Genomic DNA, 22,882 nt, shown 5'->3' with positions numbered 1-22,882 from the left:
TTGGCCAAATGCCTTCATGTGGAAGAGAATGTTATTACGTGCGCCTCTGTGGTCTGACAAACATAACCCTCAAAAAGGGACAGTTTTTCCTTTGTCTGGAATGCATGTCTTGTAAACACTACATTTTTGTATTCTGGTGGTTTAGCGGAACCCAAAGGAACTTTGTTCATTTTGATTACCACATTTCTTTAGGAAGCAGGATGTCAAGCAGCGTGACAGGGTCAAAAAGAAACAAACTATTTTTGTCACTGAAGCACAAGCGATACAACGTTTTATCTGTCAGATCGGTTAGAACAACAGAGTGCTGCAGTTTTGTTGAGTCTTTCTATTTGACTGTTTCTGAAATACAGTTGAAATGTTTGTCCCTGATATTTAGAAAAGGAGAGAGGAGAAAAAGCAAAACAGATTATTGGTTTACATTATAGCTGAGGGAGGAAATGAAATGCAGCTTAAGATACTAAAAATAAGATTTTCCCTAAAGCCAAGTCATGTTCATATAGAAATGTGAGTGGTCATGGAGGAAGAACCTTTGAATCTGCAAACAGCTAAGCAAATTGCAAAAAAATCTAAAAGTGTTTTGTTCTAAATTATAACTTAGGAAATGCTCTGGGAAGAAAAAAAAACACTTGAAAGCTTATGCTTTCAGATTTTAGGGAATTATACAGTTCCCAAGGCACCCACTGGGCACACCTCAGGGAAGTTGGGAGCAGAGAAATGTTGTAGCCTGTCTAACCAACTTTATCAAGTGATCAACTGTACTGAACTTCAGAGGCCCTTCATGTTCAGCACACAGTATTAGATCTCACAACCTCTGAGGATGCCTGCCATAGATGCAGGCGAAATGTCAGGAGAAAATGCTTATAGAACATGCCCATATAGTCTGAAAAACCAACAACAACCCAGTATTAGCACTGCCTCAGACCATGTGGACAGAGGCAAAGCAAGAATGGGAATTTTCCTGCTTCTTGGCAGGGGGTTGGACTAGATAGCCCATGAGGTCTCTTCCAACTCTATGATTCTATGAATGAAAAGTAATGCCTCCACCTTCGTAACTCCTCAACAGATGGTGGTACTTGTATGCGGCAGGTACTGGCTTGTTTAGTAGACTCAACTCTACAGTTCCATTTTGGCGGGAAGCCTTAGCATTGAACGGTTGTGTTGTTAATGTGCAAAGTATAGAACCCTGCGCAGATGGTCAGTCAATGCGACTTAAGCAATGTGCAGTCATTGAATTCTTGACAGCAGAAGGTGTCACCCCAAAGGAGATTCATCAGAGAGTGCAAGCTGTCTATGGTGATTGTGTTGATGTGAGTACTGTGCATCGTTGGGTGAGTAAGTTTAAAAATGTTGAGGTGGGAACATCTGACTTGCGTGACAAACAAAGAGTTGGACATCCTGTGACAGCAACCACCAAGTTTCACAAGCAAATGGTTGACAGATTGATTCAGGACAATCATCATATCACTCAGAGAGAAATTTCAAACATAATTAGCATTTCACAAGAATGTGTGGGTCACATTATTGCTTTGCTTGGCTATCGGAAGATCTGTGTACAATGGGTACGTTGAGAGAACTGTGAGACGCTGGTTGCAAAAAAAGAGTGCCGACTTCTACCGTGATGGCTTCAGAAAACTTGCTCATGATTGGCAGAAATGCATCCAATTGTCTGGTGATTATGTGGAAAAGGTGTCACCCCAAAGGAGATTAATCAGAGAGTGCAAGCTGTCTATGATGATTGTGTTGGGTGAGTACTGTGCATCATTGAGTAAGTGAAAAGAGTAAGTGAAAAGTGAATAGTGGTAGTTAAAGAGCACATTCTAAGGATTATTTCTGCATATGATTTTTTAAAATGTTCCCATCCAAACCCAAGTAATGAAGGTGGAGGCATTACTTTTCATTCAGCCCTCGTATATTAGCCTTGTAGTCTGGAGGGTATTTTTATATTGTCTCTAAAGTTACTTTGCCAAAGAGAGATCCGTGTTCATCACTTCTAACCCTGCAATTCCTGAAAGGGTTATTTAAAAGCACTCACTAGAGTGCCTAGAAATAGTAATAGTACTGAAAAGGGTGTCCATTAACTAGTGGGCTTGGCAGATTTCTCTTGGCATGGCGTTGAACGTGTCACAGAAAAGACTCTAAACCTTTTGTTCATGTGCTTTACTTCTGACCATGTCCTCCACCATTTCACAGGTGAAAACTGGAATATGTTGTCAAGCAACATTGAAGTGTGATCAAGGTGACAAAAGTTAGCAATGACAAAAGTTAGTCATGAGGAAGAACACAGAGGATAGCAGCAGTTTGCTTTTGCCTGGTGAACAGACTCAGCTGTGGTGAAATCATCATAAGGGGCAGCAACGAGAACACAGGTGGTTTCCCATGTTCTCATTGAGAAGAATGGGGTGAACATGTGGGGGCAATGCGGGGCACAGAGCTCCAGGTTCCTCATGCTGCCCACTGGATTTCGCACACTGCATGGAGAATCTCTCCGCTATCGTCTACCATGTGGACCTCAATGGGATGAGGTCCCTCCTATCAAGTGGGTTTCTTTTTAATCCCAAAATGTATTTGTTTATTTATCAGAAGCAAACCAATGATACAGCTCTAATGTATTTATAAAACACAAAGTTTAAAAACGTGGCATTATACTAAATATCCTTTGACCAGTAACTGGCCACTTGGGAGTGCCTCTGGTGTTGATATAAGAAGGTCCTTCATGGTGCATGTGGCAGGTGGTCTATAGTTTACTCTTCTCCATACTCGCATGGACTCCACTTTGAAGCCCCATTTCTTAAGGTTAGCTCTGCATCTCGTGGTCCCAGAGCACAGTCTGTTCAGTGTCTTCCAAGTTACCCAGTCTTCTGTGTGCCCAGAAGGGAGTTTCTCAGCTGGCATCAGCCATGGCTTGAGGTTCCTGGTTCTTGCCTGCCACTTTTTGGAGACATAAAGTAGATATCTTAGCAGTAGACCTATTCATGGATGAATAGATGAGGAGTATCATGAAAGAAACCAAGCAATCTCTTCTGTTTTGGCAAAATTTTGAGGTGGCGTGATTGACTGTGCACTCCTTATCTCCATTTACATATGTGCTAGGCGATCTCTTGAAAGCACTACTGCTGAATGGAGAACTGAAATGAAGTGTTATTCATTGGAGTTGAGAAGTTCAGGTAGAAAATGGCAACAGGCCAAATAAGGATCAACCATTTAAAAATGATGAAAAATTTGGGAAGTAAGTAAGAGGAAACCTCTACAAAATGCTTGTCAGCTACAATTTGGAATCTGGTCTATCTTTGATGAGCACAAATCCCACTGAGGATAATTTGAGCAGGGTGTTGTTTTTGTTTTTTGGGACACCATTCAAATATATAGTTTTGCCTCAGGGAAAAGAAGAAGACAAGCAATTATAATACGATTGGAGCTTTGATTTTTAAAGATGTGGACTAAATACAGTAGTTTTAAAGTGTTTATTTCAGACATTCGTTTGCTAGAGTTATATGAGGGGCTTTAAGCAAGGAAATGTATTGGGGAATTTATGCAAAAGAGATAATGATCAGTAATTACTAATTAGATTTAAGGAACTGTTTCTATAAAAAGCTATTTTAAGCTCCAAGAAACCCGCATTTGTAAACATTATAAAATATTTCTTCCAACTATCCTAAGTTTCTTCCAACTATCCTAACTATCTCGGGAAGTCTGACTTGGCCACGGTGGTACACGCTCTTGTCACATCCCGCCTGGACTACTGCAACGCTCTCTATGTGGGGCTGCCCTTGAAGACGGCCCGGAAGCTTCAGCTGGTTCAGCGCGCGGCAGCCATGTTACTAACTGGAGCGGGTGGCAGGGAGCACACAACGCCCTTGTTGTCCCAGCTCCACTGGCTGCCGATTTGCTACCGGACCCAATTCAAGGTGCTGGTTTTGGCCTACAAAGCCCTAAACGGTTCCGGCCCAAAATACCTTTCCGACCGCATCTTGGCCTACGAGCCCACAAGGACCTTGATATCGTCTGGGGAGGCCCTTCTCTCGATCCCGCCTGCCTCACAGGCACGGCTGGCGGGGACGAGGGAGAGGGCCTTCTCGGTGGTGGCCCCCCGGCTGTGGAACACTCTCCCTGCACACATCAGACAGGCGCCTTCCCTCATGTCCTTTCGAAAAAGCCTTAAGACATGGCTGTTCGAGAGGGCATTTAATTAAGTGCTAAACAATACGGTAATGAGAACTGGAATGGAACAAGGAATATGAGACTGGCTATGATTCCACTAAGAGACTAAGCGGATTTTTAGTGTAGTCTGTAATTGTTGTATAGTTTATATGTTGTTGAAACTGGCTTTTTTGTAATTGTCTTTTATGTGTACTGTACACCGCCATGAGTTGCCCTTATGGGCTGAGAATGGCGGTTAATAAGTGCATCAAATAAATAAATAAATAAATAAGACCAAACTTCCAGTGGGGAGCTTCACACTTTTTCCATGAGCAAAGTCTTCTGTAAATCTTTGACCGAGATGTTTCATGCTATGGTTGTGATTCTGACAGATATATGACCTGTGTCTTCCTTTCTCGCAAAGGTGTCCCTCCTGTCTTCAAATCAGAACCTGAATAGAGAACAGACGTGTACTATTCCATATGCAGTTTTGCTCGTTCTACCCTGGAATATTGGTCTAATCAAGTAATTAGTCTCTTGGATAATGCATCTGCTAAACATATGCTTTGAGGATATCATGGAAGTGCTCGTTGTGGATGAAGGAGCCATTCTTGATTCTCTAATTTAAGGAAGCTGTGTCAAAATTCCAATGTTCACTAATAACAGAAGTGATATGTTGGCTGGCACCTTTTTAGTGGCATCCACCTTACATCTCTGCATGTTGCTTTGCAGGGGAGTCATGAGGAATTTTATTTCAATCTCCAGAAAAACCAAAGCTCCCCTTCCCAACTTAGTATTGAACCACTGCAGCCCCACTCTATAGCCCTTCCGTGGCTAGTGGAGAGCTGTAGTGTGAGGAGAATCAGAGAAGAACCTAGTTGTGTACCTGTGACCAAACACAAAATAACATCATCTACTGAGACTTTGAAAAACCCTGTGGGATTTCAGTGGATATTGTAATCATTCTGTATCTGGATACAGGGCCATAACCAGATACTTCCCTATCTCCCTTCTCTCTACTCACTATGGAATGGCCATGGGGCATGCTGAATGGGGCATGCTGAATGGCTGGCCCTAGTGATGCTTTGCTTGCAGAACTGATATGCTGTTTCATCTGGGAATGCATGCATTTTGTATTAGATTTCAGACATCTCATTCATTCTGCATAAAAATGGAGAAGTTACCTACAATCTTTTATGTAGGCCAAAGATCCCACATCCCCCAAAGTTTCATACAGTCTACGTTCAAAAAAGTAAATTTCCCAAGTTCTCACAAGGTCTTGACATTGGTAAGCCTCAATTGTCTACCAAAGAATATTCTTCCTCTTCACTGAACACAGTCTTTTTCCAGAAGCAATTAAGAGAACTCGCATTCCAACATAAAGTCAGTGCCTTTCTTATTCCTCACAGCAAGAGAATGTAATGGAAGTTTTTGATTCTTCTAATCAACATTGCTTTAAGCAGTTATGTGACTAGGGACCTCATCAGACAGGACTTGGGAAGGGTCCTAGGATGCTTCCTTTCTAGTACAATGATGGATGGGCATGCTGCCCATCCCATGACATCACTGGACTTCTGGCGGAGGTCCCGCCTACATTGCTTCCCTCCAAACACTGGAGCCTGCCTGTGTCACTCAGGTGACACTTCTCACACTGCAGAGGAGCTGTGTGTAGGGTGACAGATTCACCCCATTGCTCCTCTGTTCCATGTTGAAGTGGATGCTTCGCCTGGCTCATGTGATAAAGTTGTATGAGAGTATGTTGGGGATCATATGATTATATAAGTATTTACTTGTCATCACAAGATGGTTACTATCCATAACAGAACAAAGTTCCATTTTTATTTTCTTATTTTTGTGGATACATAGTAACTGATGGTTTAGTAAATAATAGCTCATTCTTTGTGGGTGGATTCTTCTACAATTCTTTCTTACTCAGTCTCTGCAAGGGTCCTGCCAACACGTTCACTATTTCAAAGAGAGATTTTGGAATGGGCACACATTGTATTTAACAAAATTCTCACTGGGATCCTACGTTAAATGTTTAAACACTAACCAACAAAATCCACTGACAAAAGGTTTCATGACAGTTTTTGAAACCATTACTGAGTTTATGGTAACTCAGCACAATTTTTTCATAGGGTCTAAATACACCAAAGGAACCTGATCCCATCTGATGATAGCTGAGCAAGGTTAGCCCTGGGTAATATCTGGATTGGGGAGGAGGGTCTCTAACAAATACCAAGTACTCTGGGCTGTACTTCAGAAGAAGGAATAGGAAAAACGGCCTCAGAGGATATCAGTTTAGTGAGTGGGGAAATTGACCATTGTTGTGGCCATCCGAGCATACAATGAGGATTTTCAAATGGGGGAATACTCAACAATGACCCCAAGACTTATGGGAAGCATCTTTCTTGTCTCTCCAGCTCTCACTGTCCCTCTGTTTCTGACCTCTACTAGTAAATACATCCTCTTCCTTTGGATCCCTGCTCCCATTGAGTCAAAACAATAATTCCCAGGAGATTGCCAGGGAGACAGATATGTCATGTGGATACCTGTCTTTAAAATCAAGAACCACAGCAACAATACCACAACCTCTCCACACATTTACTTTCTCCGGCGAAGCCCTCATCTTTTTTGGAGGTGCGATTAATGTCACTGATTCAACTCTTTCTCCTGCAAAAGACAAAGAAGTAGGAAAGTCTGTTTTGCCACCTCCTTTTTTATTATTCTTTTTTCTTCTTCTGGCAGTTTAGAATGTTAACTATTTTGAGAAAAACAGATGATGTTGCTGAAACTAAGTAAATAAATTGCTGTCTTCACCTATGTACTTCCAATTGCTTGTGGAATTCTGCATTCCCAAAATGTGAAAGTTCAGCTATAGGAAAATTGAAAGAGAGAAACACATATAGCCACTCTGTGCACTTAAACAGTGAAGTGGTTTGAGCTGCCGCTCAGTTTTGGGGCAAGGTTCAAGAAACCGAGTTTTCTTTTATTGGAAATAGTTGCTCTGACCTTGTTCCAAGAACAGGTTAAGGCTTGCTGCCATTTATTCTTGGCTATGGGATTTCTGCAGTCTATCATCATGCCTAACTTAATCTGCCACATTTCATTATCCTGCTACTTTGATATGTTCCCTGAACCATTTTCTGGCAGTTGGAAAAGAGTTAATAAGCTGAAAAGGTAAAGACCATCCCTCTATGCTCCCAGTGTTGCCACATTTCAAGCGTAGCTGGATTTGCAGCTCAGAACCACACAACAAACATCCAGCTGGAAATAAATCCTCCCAAAAATGGGGGTGCAAGGAGAAGGCAGTGTAAATATCACAAGTAATTGACTGTTGCTGGTATTTAATGGTCATTTATGAAAGCAAACATTCCAGCATGAGAAAGCAAGAGGCCTACTTGCTCAGACATGACATAAACAGAAACCACCATCTTCCTGACCTCTTCCTCTACAGGCAACACAGCAAAGCTGTCTTTTTACTGTCACACCCTTCAGTCATTCAAGGGAGTCATGATGCAGATTTTCCATTGGCGTCAAATGTGCATAGATTTATAACCTGGGGCTCATGAGAGCAGCTGAGGAAGAAACTGTTTTTAGATAACTGGCATACCTAAGAAATAAACTAATATAGATTATGGATATGGAAAGGGCAGAGGTTTCCCAAAGAGCATGGGAAAATACTTGGTTCTTTCCACTGTTATGTGTACGGAATCATGTTATGGATATACAAAAAGCCACCTATGCTTTAACTAATAACAGTCCAGTTGTTGGATTAAACGTTCATGTGCTGACCCACTATTTTCTCATGATATAGCACAGGGAGGGATGGCACATGTATTCTTATAGCCCTTTTTTATCCAGTGTGTCTTCAAATCATTTCCAACTTATGGTAACCCTGAAACAGAGCAATCATGGGGTCTTCCGGCATGATAGCCATGTACAAAGAGACCTACCACCTCATTACACAAAGTGAAATTGACCCCTTGCTCCTCCTTGGCCATGGAGCCTGCCGAGCGCATCACATGTTGCAGGCTGTGGGCCCGACCCATTGATGGCTGAAGTGGTGAGGAAGCATCAACTTTTGGGTAGTTCAAACGGAGCAACCCCCTGTTTTCACCTGTTTTCCCTGCCTGATGGGAGCAGGGAAAGGGTGCCAATGAACCTTGTCCCAATGGCCCCATGTGATGGGGACAGTGGGAGGTTGAGTAGGTTGCTGCAAGGCACTCCATGCACCTTCTGTTTCGCCGGTGATGGCCAGCGAAACGGAACAACATGAGGGGGGATCTCTTTGATGAGGTCCCTCATCTCAAGCAAAGAGACTCTATAGCTGCATTGAAGAAGTGAAGTTTTATTTTCCTATTTCACCACCTTTCTTCCTCTCACTTCTCTTCCTCGCTTTTATTTTTGGAGGGGAATGGAGGCAGGATGCAAGTCTGAACTTTTTATCTTTTTCACGCTCTCTCTGAAACACCCAACATGTAGACCTGCAACCAGTGACCCTTAACAACATTATTTCTCCTGCATGAATTCAGCACCATATTTGTCCAACAAAGAAGCCAGTGAGTTTCAACAACCTGTGTAATTGTCTTGTATATTGTATCTCCTGAGTGGCTTCATAAAGGTATTCAGAATGATTGTTTTCTGAGCTATAAACCTCACCTTAAAAGCCAAATATAAAAATTCCAAACCCAGGTTGGCAGCAAAAAATGTTAATGTCTGTATTCCATGAAAAAATTCACTTCCAAGGGAAAGTTGAACTTTGGGAATGTATCTGTGGCAGGGGAACCTGTGCCACAATTGAGAAAAGGGTTAGATACATTTAAAAAGTAGCAAAGGCACAACAGTTGCCCAGCAATTGGTCCACACATTCAAGGGTCCTGAACCCAACACTATCTCTCATGTTCTTTGACATTTTGAAGGGAGAGGGTCAATTAAAAAAAACCTTCAAATGATCATTCACCAACATGCAAGATGCACCCAAGAATTTTCAGTAGGATCCAGAAAAGGTTTTCTTTTCTTTTTCTTTTTCTTTTTGCAAATTGCTATAATTTTCAGGGTGTTTTCCCCTTCTCTTCTAATATGGGAGTTGGGTCACTTTCTCAAACCAAGTACAATTTTGGTTCTTTTCCATTTTTATAGTTCCACGATCACACAGCTTCCATACATGTGGCAAACAGAGCAGCAAAAATAACTTCTGCTGGGTTAAGGTGGAAGCAATCTAGAACTCTTCTGGTTTAGTTTTGTTGGAGTAAAACACTTTCCATTTGGGTTGCAATTGTTCTTCCTTTGTTGTCACCCTTTCCTTGCAAAGTTCATTAAACAAGCCCAAAACCACACCCTTATCTTAATAGGAGAACAGGACCATAAGTAAAGGGTTGAGAAAGGCCTGAGAGAAAACTGGAGAGGGCTCCTGTACCCTCAAGGAAAGAAACTCAAGGGCATATCATAGACAGCCAGCACGATGTATCAGTTTTAGTTTCAGCCTATGGCTCTGGAGAGCAAGGTTTGAATCCCAACTTCACCAAGAAAACCCATTGGGTAACTCTGGACAATCCATGCACAACAAGCTTCATAGTGTTTTCTTAGGCAAGGAATATTCCTTAAAGGTTTAAGAGCTCACTCAAGTTTTCTCTCTGGTAACCCTAAACCTTCTATGTATGTGTTAATAATTGCATCTTAAATTACATGCTCTATTATGCTTGGATGATGAGAAGATTGGGTACGGTTGTTTTTTGTAATAATTGTGCATTGTAATTGCTTATTGGTAATTTATGGATAATGTGTTAAGTCAATTGTTATATGTTGTATGGAACCACTGCTGTTTCTACTGTTTTTACTGTTTGTGAACCGCTGTGAGTCGCCTTCGGGCTTGAGATACAGCGGTATATAAGCAAAGTAAATAAATAAATAAATAAATAAATAAATAAATAAATATTTATGTAATCTCTGTGGGAACCACACCCAGGCAGACTTCTCTGTCAAGCACTTTTGACGTTTGAGGAAATTGTTTGTAGGACTTTTACTTCCAAGGGCCAATTTCATGAAGGTGAAAACTGTTTTCTCTTTCATTTAGCTCAACCTCCACCCAGAAACCTGGGGACCAAGTTTGACTGGATGAGTTGTTACAGTCACAGATCAGGAGCATATAGTATCAACTACAGTCTTACTTCAACATACTAAATTTAAAAAGTGAAAAGAGTAAAAAAAAAACCCGATTTACTCATTTTCACCTCACCTAGAGTTGCTAGGCTTTAAAGCTTGGACCTAAATCTCAGCACTTGGAGCTTTTTCCTATGGTCTTGAGAGGAGCGTGGGATATCTCAGCATATGATTGAGCACTATCTTCAAACACATATGACTATATTTTCCTCATTTGTTAGGTTTTTAAAAAATTGAATTGTAAACTTGGTTGACACTTAAGGTAACTTGCATAATGACAATCCCAAGGCCTACCCATTGTAACATTACTTTCGTTGATGTCCCCAGGCCTCACCTTGGCAACTTCTCAAAGGGTCAACTTTATATTTTGTCTTTCAAATCTCATGGCCTGGAATAATCCTGACCTAACAATCCTAAATGTGCAACATTCCAAGACTGCTACAATGCTGTGATTCTTGCAAGAAGATAGATCCAGAAACCCAGGCAGAGCTTGGAATATTAGGTTAAAAGGAGCGAATAACCTCAAATTGTATTGAAGGATTCAATGTTTACAGGCATTTTAAAATCCATAGATATCTTTCAATGTTTTAAGCACACCTATTTTTTTTCTAGCTGTATAATTTGTACCCAACAGGAATATAAATATTTTTTAAAAATTATAATTGGTGCTCTAATATTTGCAAGTTTAATTTTGCAGCTCTGAGTATTGAAGTATTTGATTAATATATTTCTAGGAATCTCCAAATTCACTAGAAGCTGATCAAAGAGCTGCACTGGAGGAGCTAGAGCAGGCATGGGCAAACTTTCTAACTTGGGGGCTGAATGGTGGGTTGGAGCAGGGTGGACGGGCCGAAAGGGAGGGGTTTGTCTCTCCCTGCCCTTTCCTCCCCTTCCTCTTTGTTTTGGAGGCAGAAAGTGAAGGAATGACAGGAAACATTTGGATCCAAAAAAGGTTAGCCTTGGTTAGGATGAGATGGTAGACGGGAGAGAAAAGGTGTATCCACTAGGCCCTGTATTGCCTACTCCTGATCTAGAATCCTAAGATCCTAGAGCTAAAAGAGACCTCCAAGGGCCATCCAGTCCAACCCCCTGCCATGCAAGAAGGCACAATCAAAGCACTCTGAGGAAAAGCCTCCAGAGAAGATTCCATCACACTCCAAAGCAGCCTACGCCACTCCCCAACAGCTCTTACTCTCAGGAAGTTCTTCCTAATCTTTTCAGGTGAATCTCTTTCCTTGCTATTTGAAGCAATTGCTCCCTTGTGCCCTGGTCTCTAGAGCAGCAGAAAGCCAGTTTTTTCCCTCCTCTTCAATGGGACACCCTTTGAAATCTTGAAACATGGTTCTCATGTTCCCTCTCTACCTTCTCTTCTCTCAGCTAAACATCCCCCAGGATGAAAGGAGGAAGGAAAAAGAGAAGAAAGGGAGGGTGGAAGAAAGGATGGAAGAGAATGGAGGGAGAGGAGGGAGAAGGAAGGAAGGAAGGAAGGAAGGAAGGAAGGAAGGAAGGAAGGAAGGAAGGAAGGAAGGAAGGACAAATGGGAAGGAAGTAAAGATGAAAGGGTAGAAGGGAAGGAGGGAAGGAGGGGGGGAGAGAGAGAGAAAGAAAAAAAGAAAGAAGGAAGGAAGGAAAGGAGGGAAGGAGGAAGGAAAGAAAGAGAAGGATAGGATGGTGTGAGAGAGGAGGGCCTGAGAAAAGAGCCCAAGGGGCTGCATCCGGCCCTCCGGCCTGGGTTTACCCATACCTGAACTAGAGATTCCTGAAGAGACCACATCTCTGGGCATTTGTAGGTGCTCTAATGAAATTCTTTTTAAAAGAAGCTTTCTTAGGAAATACCTTTCTTTAAAAACAAACAAACCCTTTTCCACATTTGCAATGGGCTCTGTGCCTCTAGCCCCAGTGACTATGGAGGGCCCATTGTAACTAAATAATCTTTTATTTTAAAAATAATATTTTGTCGAAGGCTTTCATGGCCAGAATCACTGGGTTGTTGTAGGTTTTTCGGGCTGTATGGCAATGTTCTAGAAGCATTATCTCCTGACATTTCGCCTGCATCTGTGGCAGGCATCCTCAGAGGTTGTGAGGTCAGATGCAGGTGAAAAGTCAGGAAAGAATGCTTCTAGAACATGGCCATACATGGCCATACATGGCCATTCCTATTATAATATAATAGGAATGGGAAATGCTTGGAAGGCAAAGCCATGGCAAACTGGAACTGTAATATGTCAAACAATCTAGAATGATCCTTGGGTTGTTATTATAGGTGTTGAATGCGTCATGGAGGAGGGAGAGGCTTCCGTTAACCGAGGAGCCCCCATAGAAGTCGTGGTGGGGAAGGGGAGATACGGGAAAGGGAGACCTTTAATTCGGCCTAGGGAACGTGGAACAACATTAGTAATTCCAAATCGGTCTCCTGATACGGTAAGTAGGTGTAACCAGGTTGGCGGTCCCTCAGGATTGAAAGTGGTGCTGTTGAACGCCAGATCTGTCAATGGCAAAACAACTTTCATCCAAGATTTAATCCTGGATGAACGGGCAGATCTGGCGTGCATCACAGAGACCTGGCTGGACGAAGCGGGAGGTGTAAATTTGACCCAGCTTTGTCCACCTGGGTTCTCTGTGCAGCACCAACCGAGATCCGGAGGGCGGGGAGGCGGGGTTGCAGTAGTCTACAGAGATTCCATTCTTCTGACCAGGACCCCCATCCCGCAGTCAACAAATTTTGAATGCGTCCACCTGAGGGCGGGTGACCGGGACAGATTAGGGATTCTGCTAGTGTACCGTCCACCTCGCTGCACTACAGTCTCCCTACCTGAGCTAGCGGGGATGGTCTCGGACCTGGCATTGGAGTCCCAACGGCTGCTTGTGCTGGGGGACTTCAATGTCCACGCCGAGGCTGCCCTAACGGGAGTGGCTCAGGACTTCATGTCTACCATGGCGACCATGGGGCTGTCCCAACAAGTATCTGGCCCCACCCACAGTGCTGGACATACATTGGACTTGGTTTTCTGTCAGGGATGGGAGGAAGGCGGCGGTGTCGAGGAGTTATCCATCTCTCCGTTGCCATGGACCGACCACCACCTGGTCAGCTTTAGACTTACTGCACCCCCTAACCTCCGCAGAGGTGGAGGACCTATTAAATTGGTCCGCCCCAGGAGGCTTATGGATCCGGAGGGATTCCTGATGGCTCTTGGGGAATTTCCCGCCACCTCGGTTGGTGATCCTGTTGATGCCCTGGTCGCTCTCTGGAATGGGGAGATGACTAGGGCAATAGACACGATCGCTCCAGAACGTCCCCTCTCAAGTAGCCGAACTAAACCAGCCCCTTGGTTTACTGAGGAGCTGGCGGCATTGAAGCGAAAGAAGAGGGAACTAGAGGGCGTGTGGCGTTCGGATCCGAGCGAGCCAAATCGAACACGGTTTGTGTCCTTTTTAAGGTCATACGCCGCGGCAATAAGAGCCGCAAAGAAAACTTTCTTTGCGGCCACTATTGCGTCTGCAAAGAACTGTCCGGCCGAACTGTTCCGAGTTGTCAGAGGCCTGTTAAAACCCACCACTCAGGATGGGTGCCCTGATGACTCGGCAGCTCGCTGTGAAGCCTTTGCTCAGTTCTTTGCAGACAAAGTCGCTTTGATCCGCTCTGGACTGGACACCATATTAACGGCAGTCTCTGAGGATGTAACACGAGCATCTGCTTGTCCAATTTTGATGGATTCATTTCAATTAGTTCAATCCGAGGATGTGGACAAGGTGCTTGGAGGAATGAGACCTACCACATGCATCCTAGACCCCTGCCCATCCTGGCTTCTAAAGGAGGCCAGAGGGGGATTGGCCGAGTGGGTTAAGGTGGTGGTTAATGCCTCCCTCCGGGAAGGCATATTTCCAGCCAGCTTAAAGCAAGCTGTGATAAAACCGCTGTTGAAGAAACCATCACTAGACCCAACTCAATTTGTTAACTATCGGCCTGTTTCCAATCTCCCCTTTTTGGGCAAAGTCATGGAACGTGTGGTGGCCTCACAACTCCAGGCATTCTTGGTAGACACGGATTATCTGGATCCGGCACAGTCTGGCTTTAGGCCGGGGCATGGTACCGAGACAGCCTTGGTCGCCTTAGTGGATGATCTCCGTCGGGAGCTCGACAGGGGGAGTGTGTCCCTGTTGGTGCTACTCGACCTCTCAGCGGCCTTCGATACCGTCGACCACGGTATCCTTCTGGGACGCCTCACGGGAATGGGTCTCGGAGGTACTGCTCTGCAGTGGCTCCGGTCATTCCTCGAGGGCCGATCTCAGAAGGTGTTACTGGGGGACTCCTGTTCTACCCCACAACCTTTGTTTTGTGGGGTTCCTCAGGGTTCAATACTATCCCCCATGTTGTTTAACATCTACATGAAACCGCTGGGCGAGATCATCCGGAGTTTCGGGGTGCGGTGTCATCTGTACGCAGATGATGTCCAACTCTGTCACTCCTTCCCACCTGCTACTAAGGAGGCTGTCGAGGTCCTGAACCGGTGCTTGGCCGCTGTGACCGTCTGGATGGGGGCGAACAAATTGAAATTGAATCCAGACAAGACAGAGGTACTCCTGGTCAGTCGCAGGGCCGAACAAGGTATAGGGTTACAGCCTGTGTTAGACGGGGTCGCACTCCCCCTGAAGACACAGGTTCGCAGTTTGGGTGTGATCCTGGACTCATCGCTGAGCCTGGATCCCCAGGTTTCGGCGGTGACCAGGGGAGCATTCGCACAGTTAAGACTCGTGCGCCAACTGCGACCGTACCTTGGGAAGTCTGACTTGGCCACGGTAGTCCACGCTCTGGTTACATCCCGCCTTGACTACTGCAACGCTCTCTACGTGGGGTTGCCTTTGAAGACGGCCCGGAAGCTCCAACTAGTCCAACGGGCAGCAGCCATGGTATTAACAGGAGCAGGGCGCAGGGAGCATACAACTCCTCTGCTGTACCAGCTCCACTGGCTACCGATTAGCTACCGGGCCCAATTCAAAGTGCTGGCTTTGGCCTTTAAAGCCCTAAACGGTTCTGGCCCTACATATCTATCCGAACGTATCTCGGCCTATCAGCCCACCAGGACCCTAAGATCTTCGGGAGAGGCCCTTCTCTCCATCCCGCCTGCTTCACAGGTGCGGCTCGCGGGAACGAGAGACAGGGCCTTTTCTGTGGTGGCCCCGCGGCTTTGGAATGCCCTCCCTATAGAGATAAGATCAGCCACCTCGCTGATGGCATTTCGGAAAAAAACTGAAAACATGGATGTTTGAGCAAGCATTCGGCTAATCCGATGCGATGAAGTTTTTGATCAAGGACTGGCAATCATAGACAACGAAATTGGATTATGATTTTAATTAAGAGATGCATTGGTCTGTATTGGTGGCCCAATACTGTGTATTGTATATGTATGTGTTTTATATTTTTAATCGGAATTATTGTTGTTTTTAAATGTTGTAAACCGCAATGAGTCGCCGTTTTAGGCTGAGATATTAGCGGTATACAAGTGTACTAAATAAATAAATAAATAAATACAGCCCGAAAAACCTACAAAAACCCAAATAATATTTTATTTTAAAATAAAAACTTGGGTTGTTTTGTCCTTCATAAGTGTACACTGCTTTCAATGAACTTTATTTTTGCTTAAGATTTCTCATGATGAGCCACGCATAGATGACATTTTATGAGAGTCCAACACATGGCTATAGTTTTTAAAATCACTACCTTAAGCTGTGGACAAACATTTTTTGCTCGTTAAAAATATTCAATCTCCCCATCCCAAGCTTTCTGGTTCCACTTTATTTTATTTTAATTATGGAGTCCAACATTTATCAGCTTTTGACAGGTTCATTTGCCTGGCATGTTCATACTAGTATTTTAATGTATGCAAAGCCCTTAAGACTTCTAGCAGTCTACAGATTTTAAGAAACTGGAGACATGCCATCCAGTTCATGAATTGGATTTAGTATTAATGCAGGTTGGAGCCTACACCTTATGAGTCTGTGGTCTTGCTTGATTTGGTCTTTGAGGGACTTGAAAACAAACACAGCCTTTGTTTTGTAGTAAAGCTCCCATCCCAGTTCCCATGAAAGAAATGGGGGTTCACGCAGTTCTCAAACAGCTTGCTGGACTTGGACTCGCAGACCAGATTACAGTCCTGTTCTGTCATGTACGAGTCATTTTCACTCAGGCTTAGTTTCTTCATCTACAAATAACAACAGATAATAATGTCTTGCAGCTGTAGCACACGTACGTGTCCTCCCTAAGTCTGCACATCAAAGGAATTAAATTGTTTATTAACATCATTGCAAAGTCATTCTAAAAACTCTCCCAAAGCTTGGATAATGATGGTTAAAAAAGAAAAAAAGCTCAGCTCTGGCCTATCAAGAGATGACAGAGCTATTTTTACAACATGTGGGAAGAGGAGACATATTCCTTTCATAGTTTCCACCAAACTTAAGCACTTTCAAAGGACTGGGTTGCCAGAGCCCCGGACTTTCAGTCACTATAAGTACAGGAGATCATTTTTTGCCTCCTTTCTTTTATGTTCCATCTTCTGCTTTGCTGTGTAGTTCAACAAGATTCTGGTGTATGAACAACCATTGCTGGGCAGAATCAGATAATTTACCTTTCAAACCAAAGAGCTACATTAGGAAACCATGTCTTTATTGGAAAGTCCATGATCTATTGGAAATTCCAGTGCACCATAATAAGCCTTTGGGAAAACTATATCGTCTGGCTTTACTCGGGGGCTATCTGATACCTTTTGTTAAGATTAAGACCTTTAGCAGACAGAGGCACTTTAGGTAAGGTGAAAAAATGAGTTTACTGAAACAAGGTGAATAAAATTCCACCTGGAACTATCATAAGGTAACTTAAAACAATACATTACAAAAGGAGAATTTGCGTGCTGCAGTCATCTCTCTTGAATCTTTTGCCTCTGATGCAAAGTGACGGATTATAAATTGCTGCTTACAACCTGTCTTAATCTTCTCTCCTGTGAAGCTTAGGCTGGCCAAAAGCTTCTGTTGTCCTTTGGACTATTAATATAATAATACTGCTAAATGTAGCAGGTGTTAAGAATTTTCAACAGCCTTGTATTTTTAAGGAAGTCAGTGTAGATTTAAAACATTGCTACAAACAGCCCTCCCCCCCCCTCAAAATGAGACAAGTGGGCAAACAGGAGACAACTAGTAGCAAAATCCAAGGAGCTATTATCTGAAGGTGCCCATGGTTTAATGCTGGGGAGCCACATACCAGTCGACCACCATGCCACTATATCACTGGGCAAAAATTATAATGCCATATTGAAGGCAGGTGGTGGAGGAGGACAGTCTGTGGCTGGGATATAGGAGAGAAACTAATACCATCTGTCCATTTTGTTTTGCATTATTGGGTTGACTGTGGCATGGAAAAACTATGACTTAAGGTAAGAAATTGGGCTAAACAGTCTGTTGGCCATGCTGTTTTATACTGCAGTTGTTAAAGGGAGTTTGGAGAGAAAGATTGGTTCTTTCTTTGCTATGCATCAATGGATTTGCCTTTGCTATGCATCAATGGTTTTTCCATGCCACAGTCAAGCCAATAATGCAAAACAAAGTGGACTGATGGTGTTCCTTGGGTTTTTCTCCTTTATGTTATTTTTTTTCTCTTTAAGGTAGGGATGTGGCTATCTGTTGTCACACACACACACACACACAGTCTTCCTACATACCTACACATATTCACATATACTGCCTCACAAATGTCTCTGGACAGAGGTTAAACTTCTCCTTTCTCGCTTACTGGGACTGAGTTATAGGATGATCATGTAACAATTTCCTGTTTTTATTAGCAGATGTCTGTATCAAAATCCCGGAAGGGCTGTAAAGGCTGAAAATCATCCACTCTCCCAGCAGTCCTAATACAAATCATGGTTTCCCTCCACTTGTTAGTCCATGGAGAGGCTTAAATCTATCAGCAGTACAGAAGCAGCCATCTTTTCAGCAGAATAGCTCCACCCTCCCAAAGTTCTTAATAGAGGCTATACTTCCCTTGCTATTATTTGTGGTTTCAGGAACAGCTCTCCACATTATGGATTGGACAGCTTTCTACCCTCAACACCAATTAGGAAGGACAAATTTGTTGTTGCTTTTATTGGCATTGTTGTAGTAATCCTTAATAGTCTGTTTGTTCATACTTCAAACAACACTTTCTGGTGGTGCACTGAAGAATGCATTAATGCATGTTAAAGGGATGCCCAGAAAAGACAAACAAGGAGGTTGAATGTGTTTTTTCCATGTCAGATGAAAGAGAAGTCTATATATTAATTACCCAACAGAAAACTGGTCCTGAGAAGTCTTGCATTGAGTAAAATTCTCCATTGCTGTCATTCCAATTTAATCTTTTTTGCCAATTGCTAGGACAAAATGATTGGAGTTAGTGAGTATATTGTTTAGGGAAGAGACTGAAGAACATCATGTTTAAAATATTAAGATCTTTAAGAGATAGGAAATTTGGCAGGCCATCTAGAGACATCAATGAAAGTAAGTTGTAGCCAGATCTTAAAATTAATATATGATTCTAGGTTGTGTCAACACAACTATCATGTCTAGATTCAGCCTCGTCACATTAGAGCAGTGGTTCCCAACCTTTTTTTGACCAGGGACCACTTTGTCCAGGGACTATTTTGACCAGGGACCACTTCGACCAGGGACCACTCTCCAACATTAGTACCAAAAAAGTTACAAATCAGTTTTTGGACAACTTTAGATTAGATTTAGGGTGCTGAATCAGAAAATTGCATTGGATAGACCACATCAGTTCTAGTCTCTGATACAGAACATATGCCATGGTCAGCAACAAGGAGGGAGTGGCAGGTGGCGCGAAAGGGGTGGAAATAAAATAAAATAAATAAAGAAGAAGAAGAAGAAGAAGGCTTGCGGACCAGATTTTCATCCTTACGGCCCACTCGTGGTCCACGGCCCACAGGTTAAGAACCACTGCACTAGAGCATGGATCCACTTTAAATCCAGTTTCTGCCTTCTGCAGAATTCTGGGGTTTGTAGTTTAGTGAGGTCCAGGACCTGTCTGGCTGAGCTGTTTACAGGCCCCTCCCTAAACTACAAGCCCCAGAATTCTGCAGGAGGCAGAAACTGGATTTAAAGTGGATCCATGCTCTAGTGCAGGGGTCCTCAAACTAAGGCCCGGGGGCCGGATACGGCCCTCCAAGGTCATTTACCCAGCCCCCGCACTCAGGGTCAACCTAAGTCTGAAATGACTTGAAAGCACACAACAATAACAACAACAATCCTATCTCATCAGCCAAAAGCAGGCCCACACTTCCCATTGAAATACTAATAAGTTTATATTTGTTAAAATTGTTCTTCATTTTAATTATTGTATTGTTTGTAAGTGTTTTTTGCACTACAAATAAGGTATGTGCAGTGTGCATAGGAATTTGTTCAAGTTTTTTTTCAAATTATAATCTGGCCCTCCAACCATTTGAGGGACTGTGACCTGGCCGTCTGTTTACAAAGTTTGAGGAGCCGTGCTCTAGTGTGATGTGGTAGCGCAGCAGCACCCATGACTCTTCCCTGCAATGGTCAGATTTCACCTGATAGGTAGATAGACAGACAGATGATTTATTCTTGTTTGATTTAATTATTTTCAACTCACAATTTTTCAGACATACTTTAGGATTTAACTTACCTTTTGAGGCATTTCATATATTTCCAGGTAAGTCTTACCTGTTGACCCTTTAACACTACACATTTAGATCATTTTGATTCCACTAACTGCCAGGGTTCCTTTTTACTTGGGTCAGTCAGAATGAACTCTCACTAGACTAAACTGAGGTTGTCATACTTTGGCCATATCATGAGAAGACGTGTCTCTCTAGAAAAGGCAATAATGCTTGGTAAGAGAGAAGGCAGTAGGAAAAGAAGAATACTGCATTTCAGATGGATAGAGTCAAGGAGACCATGTTCTTGAGGTTGCAAGACCAGAGCAGGGCTGTTGATGATAGGGGGATTTAGGGGTCTCTCATTCATAAGCTCATCCTAAGTTTACGTCAACTAGATAGCAATTAATAATAAATCTGAATTCTTTAGGGAGAGGTATTTAGTCTCAGCCAGAGATCTTTCATACCCCTAAGAACTGCAAACTCCAAGATTTCATAGAATGGAGCAATAGCAGTTAAAGTAGAATCCTTGCACTATAGTCGTGTAGTATGAAAATGTCCCATGCGTGACTCTTTGGTGATTGAATGGTGGTACAGAAATGATACCAAGCTCATTCAGAATTTTGATATTTGTCTTCCTTCTCAATTGTCATCTCTAAATTGGGTAAGCACACTATTTATTCCTTTGTCTGAATCATCGAGTAAACAACTCTGCTGGACTGGATCATAACAACTGAAGATATGAATGTTAAGATGTTAGCGCAGTTAAAGGGTGGTAGCACAGCTGAGCAAGTTTGGGAGATTGCAATATTTTAAAGCTAATTTGGATTACACAAGTCTTTTCAAAGACTTAATTCTGGGAAAACTGCTGACCAAAAACAGAATTTAATTAATCTTCTTCCACTACATTTGTGGAAAATAACTGTGCTTGCATGCACAGACCTGCAGCAAAAAAGGGTAACAGGACATGACTTGCTTTATTTAAAAATTTCATTGCAAGTGACACAGTGAGCTGCCCTGCTTGGTACAACTGCATTTAAAATATACTTTCACATATAGCCCTAGATAAGCATAAATTATCTTTCCAAATGTGAATCTAAAGAAGGGATGGAGAACAAGTCTGTTCCCTTTGCCCTCCAAATCTGCAGGTTTAACATTTGCAAATTTGATTGTGAATTTGCTTAATATGTTCTCTATAGGAATATCAAGGCCCTCCAGGGTGACTCTAGCCTCATCTACTCAGGCCAATTAATCCAGTTTTAAATTGGAATTGAAGAGAGTGGTTTTGCTGTGCAGGAATCCATTTGAGGCCTGGATGGTGACTACACAAACCAAAAGAGCACTGATGTGCATTAGGGGCTTTCTTTCACACATTTTTATGGGAGTTTGTTGTCTGGCTGCATTTAATGGTCAGTGTAGATGGGGCTTCTGTGGTGGAACTCGAGATTCCTAGAAAGAGTGCTGTTAAAGAAGAAATGCCCAAGAACACATCTGTCTGTCTGTCTGTCTGTCTATCAAAGGAATTAGCTAAGACATTGAACTCTATTTCCCAAGTTTTGATTAACACTGAAACCACCGGATTCAACTGGAGGAAGAAGTGTTTTTCTTCATAGAAGTGTCAAAACTACAAATAAAAAAGAACCAATAAGTTAAAAAAAGAAAGAGGACACCTTTCACTATGTCATGGGACAGTTGTCCCAGGTCATAAGGTTTATAGAATCATAGAGTTGGAAGAGACCTCATGGGCCATCCAGTCCAACCCCCTGCCAAGAAGCAGGAATATTGCATTCAAAGCACCCCTGACAGATGGCCATCTAGCTGACGAATTTATGAGTCAACATTTTCACATTTTCTTATGCATCATATAAGAAGACCTGTGCTTGCTCATAACAAATGCACCCCTGTTCTCCCCATCTGAATGCCTCAGGGCAGTTCCACAGAGCCCTTTAACCCAGGACCAATTGGGTTTCTTAAATGCGATTGTGCCCGCGTTACAGCCTACACACTTCTCCCAACATCCGCACTTTTCTGGGGGTTTTGTCCAGATGCCTGGGCTGGCTTTCTGGCAGGGCACTTGGACACAAAACAACCCCCCTGAGCTCTCCAGAGCTCTCCTGGTGCATAGAAATGATGCAGCAGGAAAAGGGAGGTGTGATGAATTCCCTACCTATTCGGCTAGGAAAAGTTCAGAAAGTAGGAAGTTCAGCAGCCATTTTAGAAGGGTGCCTGGGAGCATCCATCTTAAAATCTCATTTCCTGGAGGGAGCGTGCTCAGGAGTGGAAATGAGGGGAGTTTGTAATTGGCTGGAAGAGAGTGGGCAGAGCTTGACGAGAAAAAAATTGACTTTAAGTGTGCATTTTAAAACCTGACAGCTCAGATTGGGTCTGAGTTTCAAAGGAGAAGGAGTTAGGGTTTGGTGTGATGAAGAGAAGGGTTAGTGAAGCCAGAAGTTGCTCAGTTAGTCAGGAGAGTTAGTTAATGAGAAGATTTTCTAGCTATTGGGAAGGATAGCTGGTGGAGTGGAGAGATCCAGAAGGAAAGGACTGTCTGTGTGAAGTTTAGAACTACTAGGCAGAGAGGAATCCTGTCAGTAGTTTCTGGAGGGAGAGAGGAGTGTTACATGCAACTAAGTTTTGAACTGTTTAAAGAAACCACACGCTTGATTCAACTTTGCAATCGCTAAGCTTAAAGCCTGTTTTGTTCAAGTTCTCTCAAATAAACAACATTGTTCTTTGTTCACAACCACTGCCTCAGCATGCCTCTGTGTGAGAAGCTTTCAAGCAGTTTATAGAAGAAATCAAAGTTAAATGGTGGCAGCATATATTTAAATAGGAATCTCTTCATTGTTACTTCAGAGTACAAAGCCTGAGTGCAAATCCAACACATTCTAGCCTAAAGATACCTCAAGCAAACCAAGGGCTTAACA

This window comes from Anolis sagrei, chromosome 3, assembly GCF_037176765.1.
Source record: "Anolis sagrei isolate rAnoSag1 chromosome 3, rAnoSag1.mat, whole genome shotgun sequence".
Taxonomy (NCBI): Eukaryota; Metazoa; Chordata; class Lepidosauria; order Squamata; family Dactyloidae; genus Anolis; species Anolis sagrei.
Note: the sequence above shows the minus strand (reverse complement) of the source record.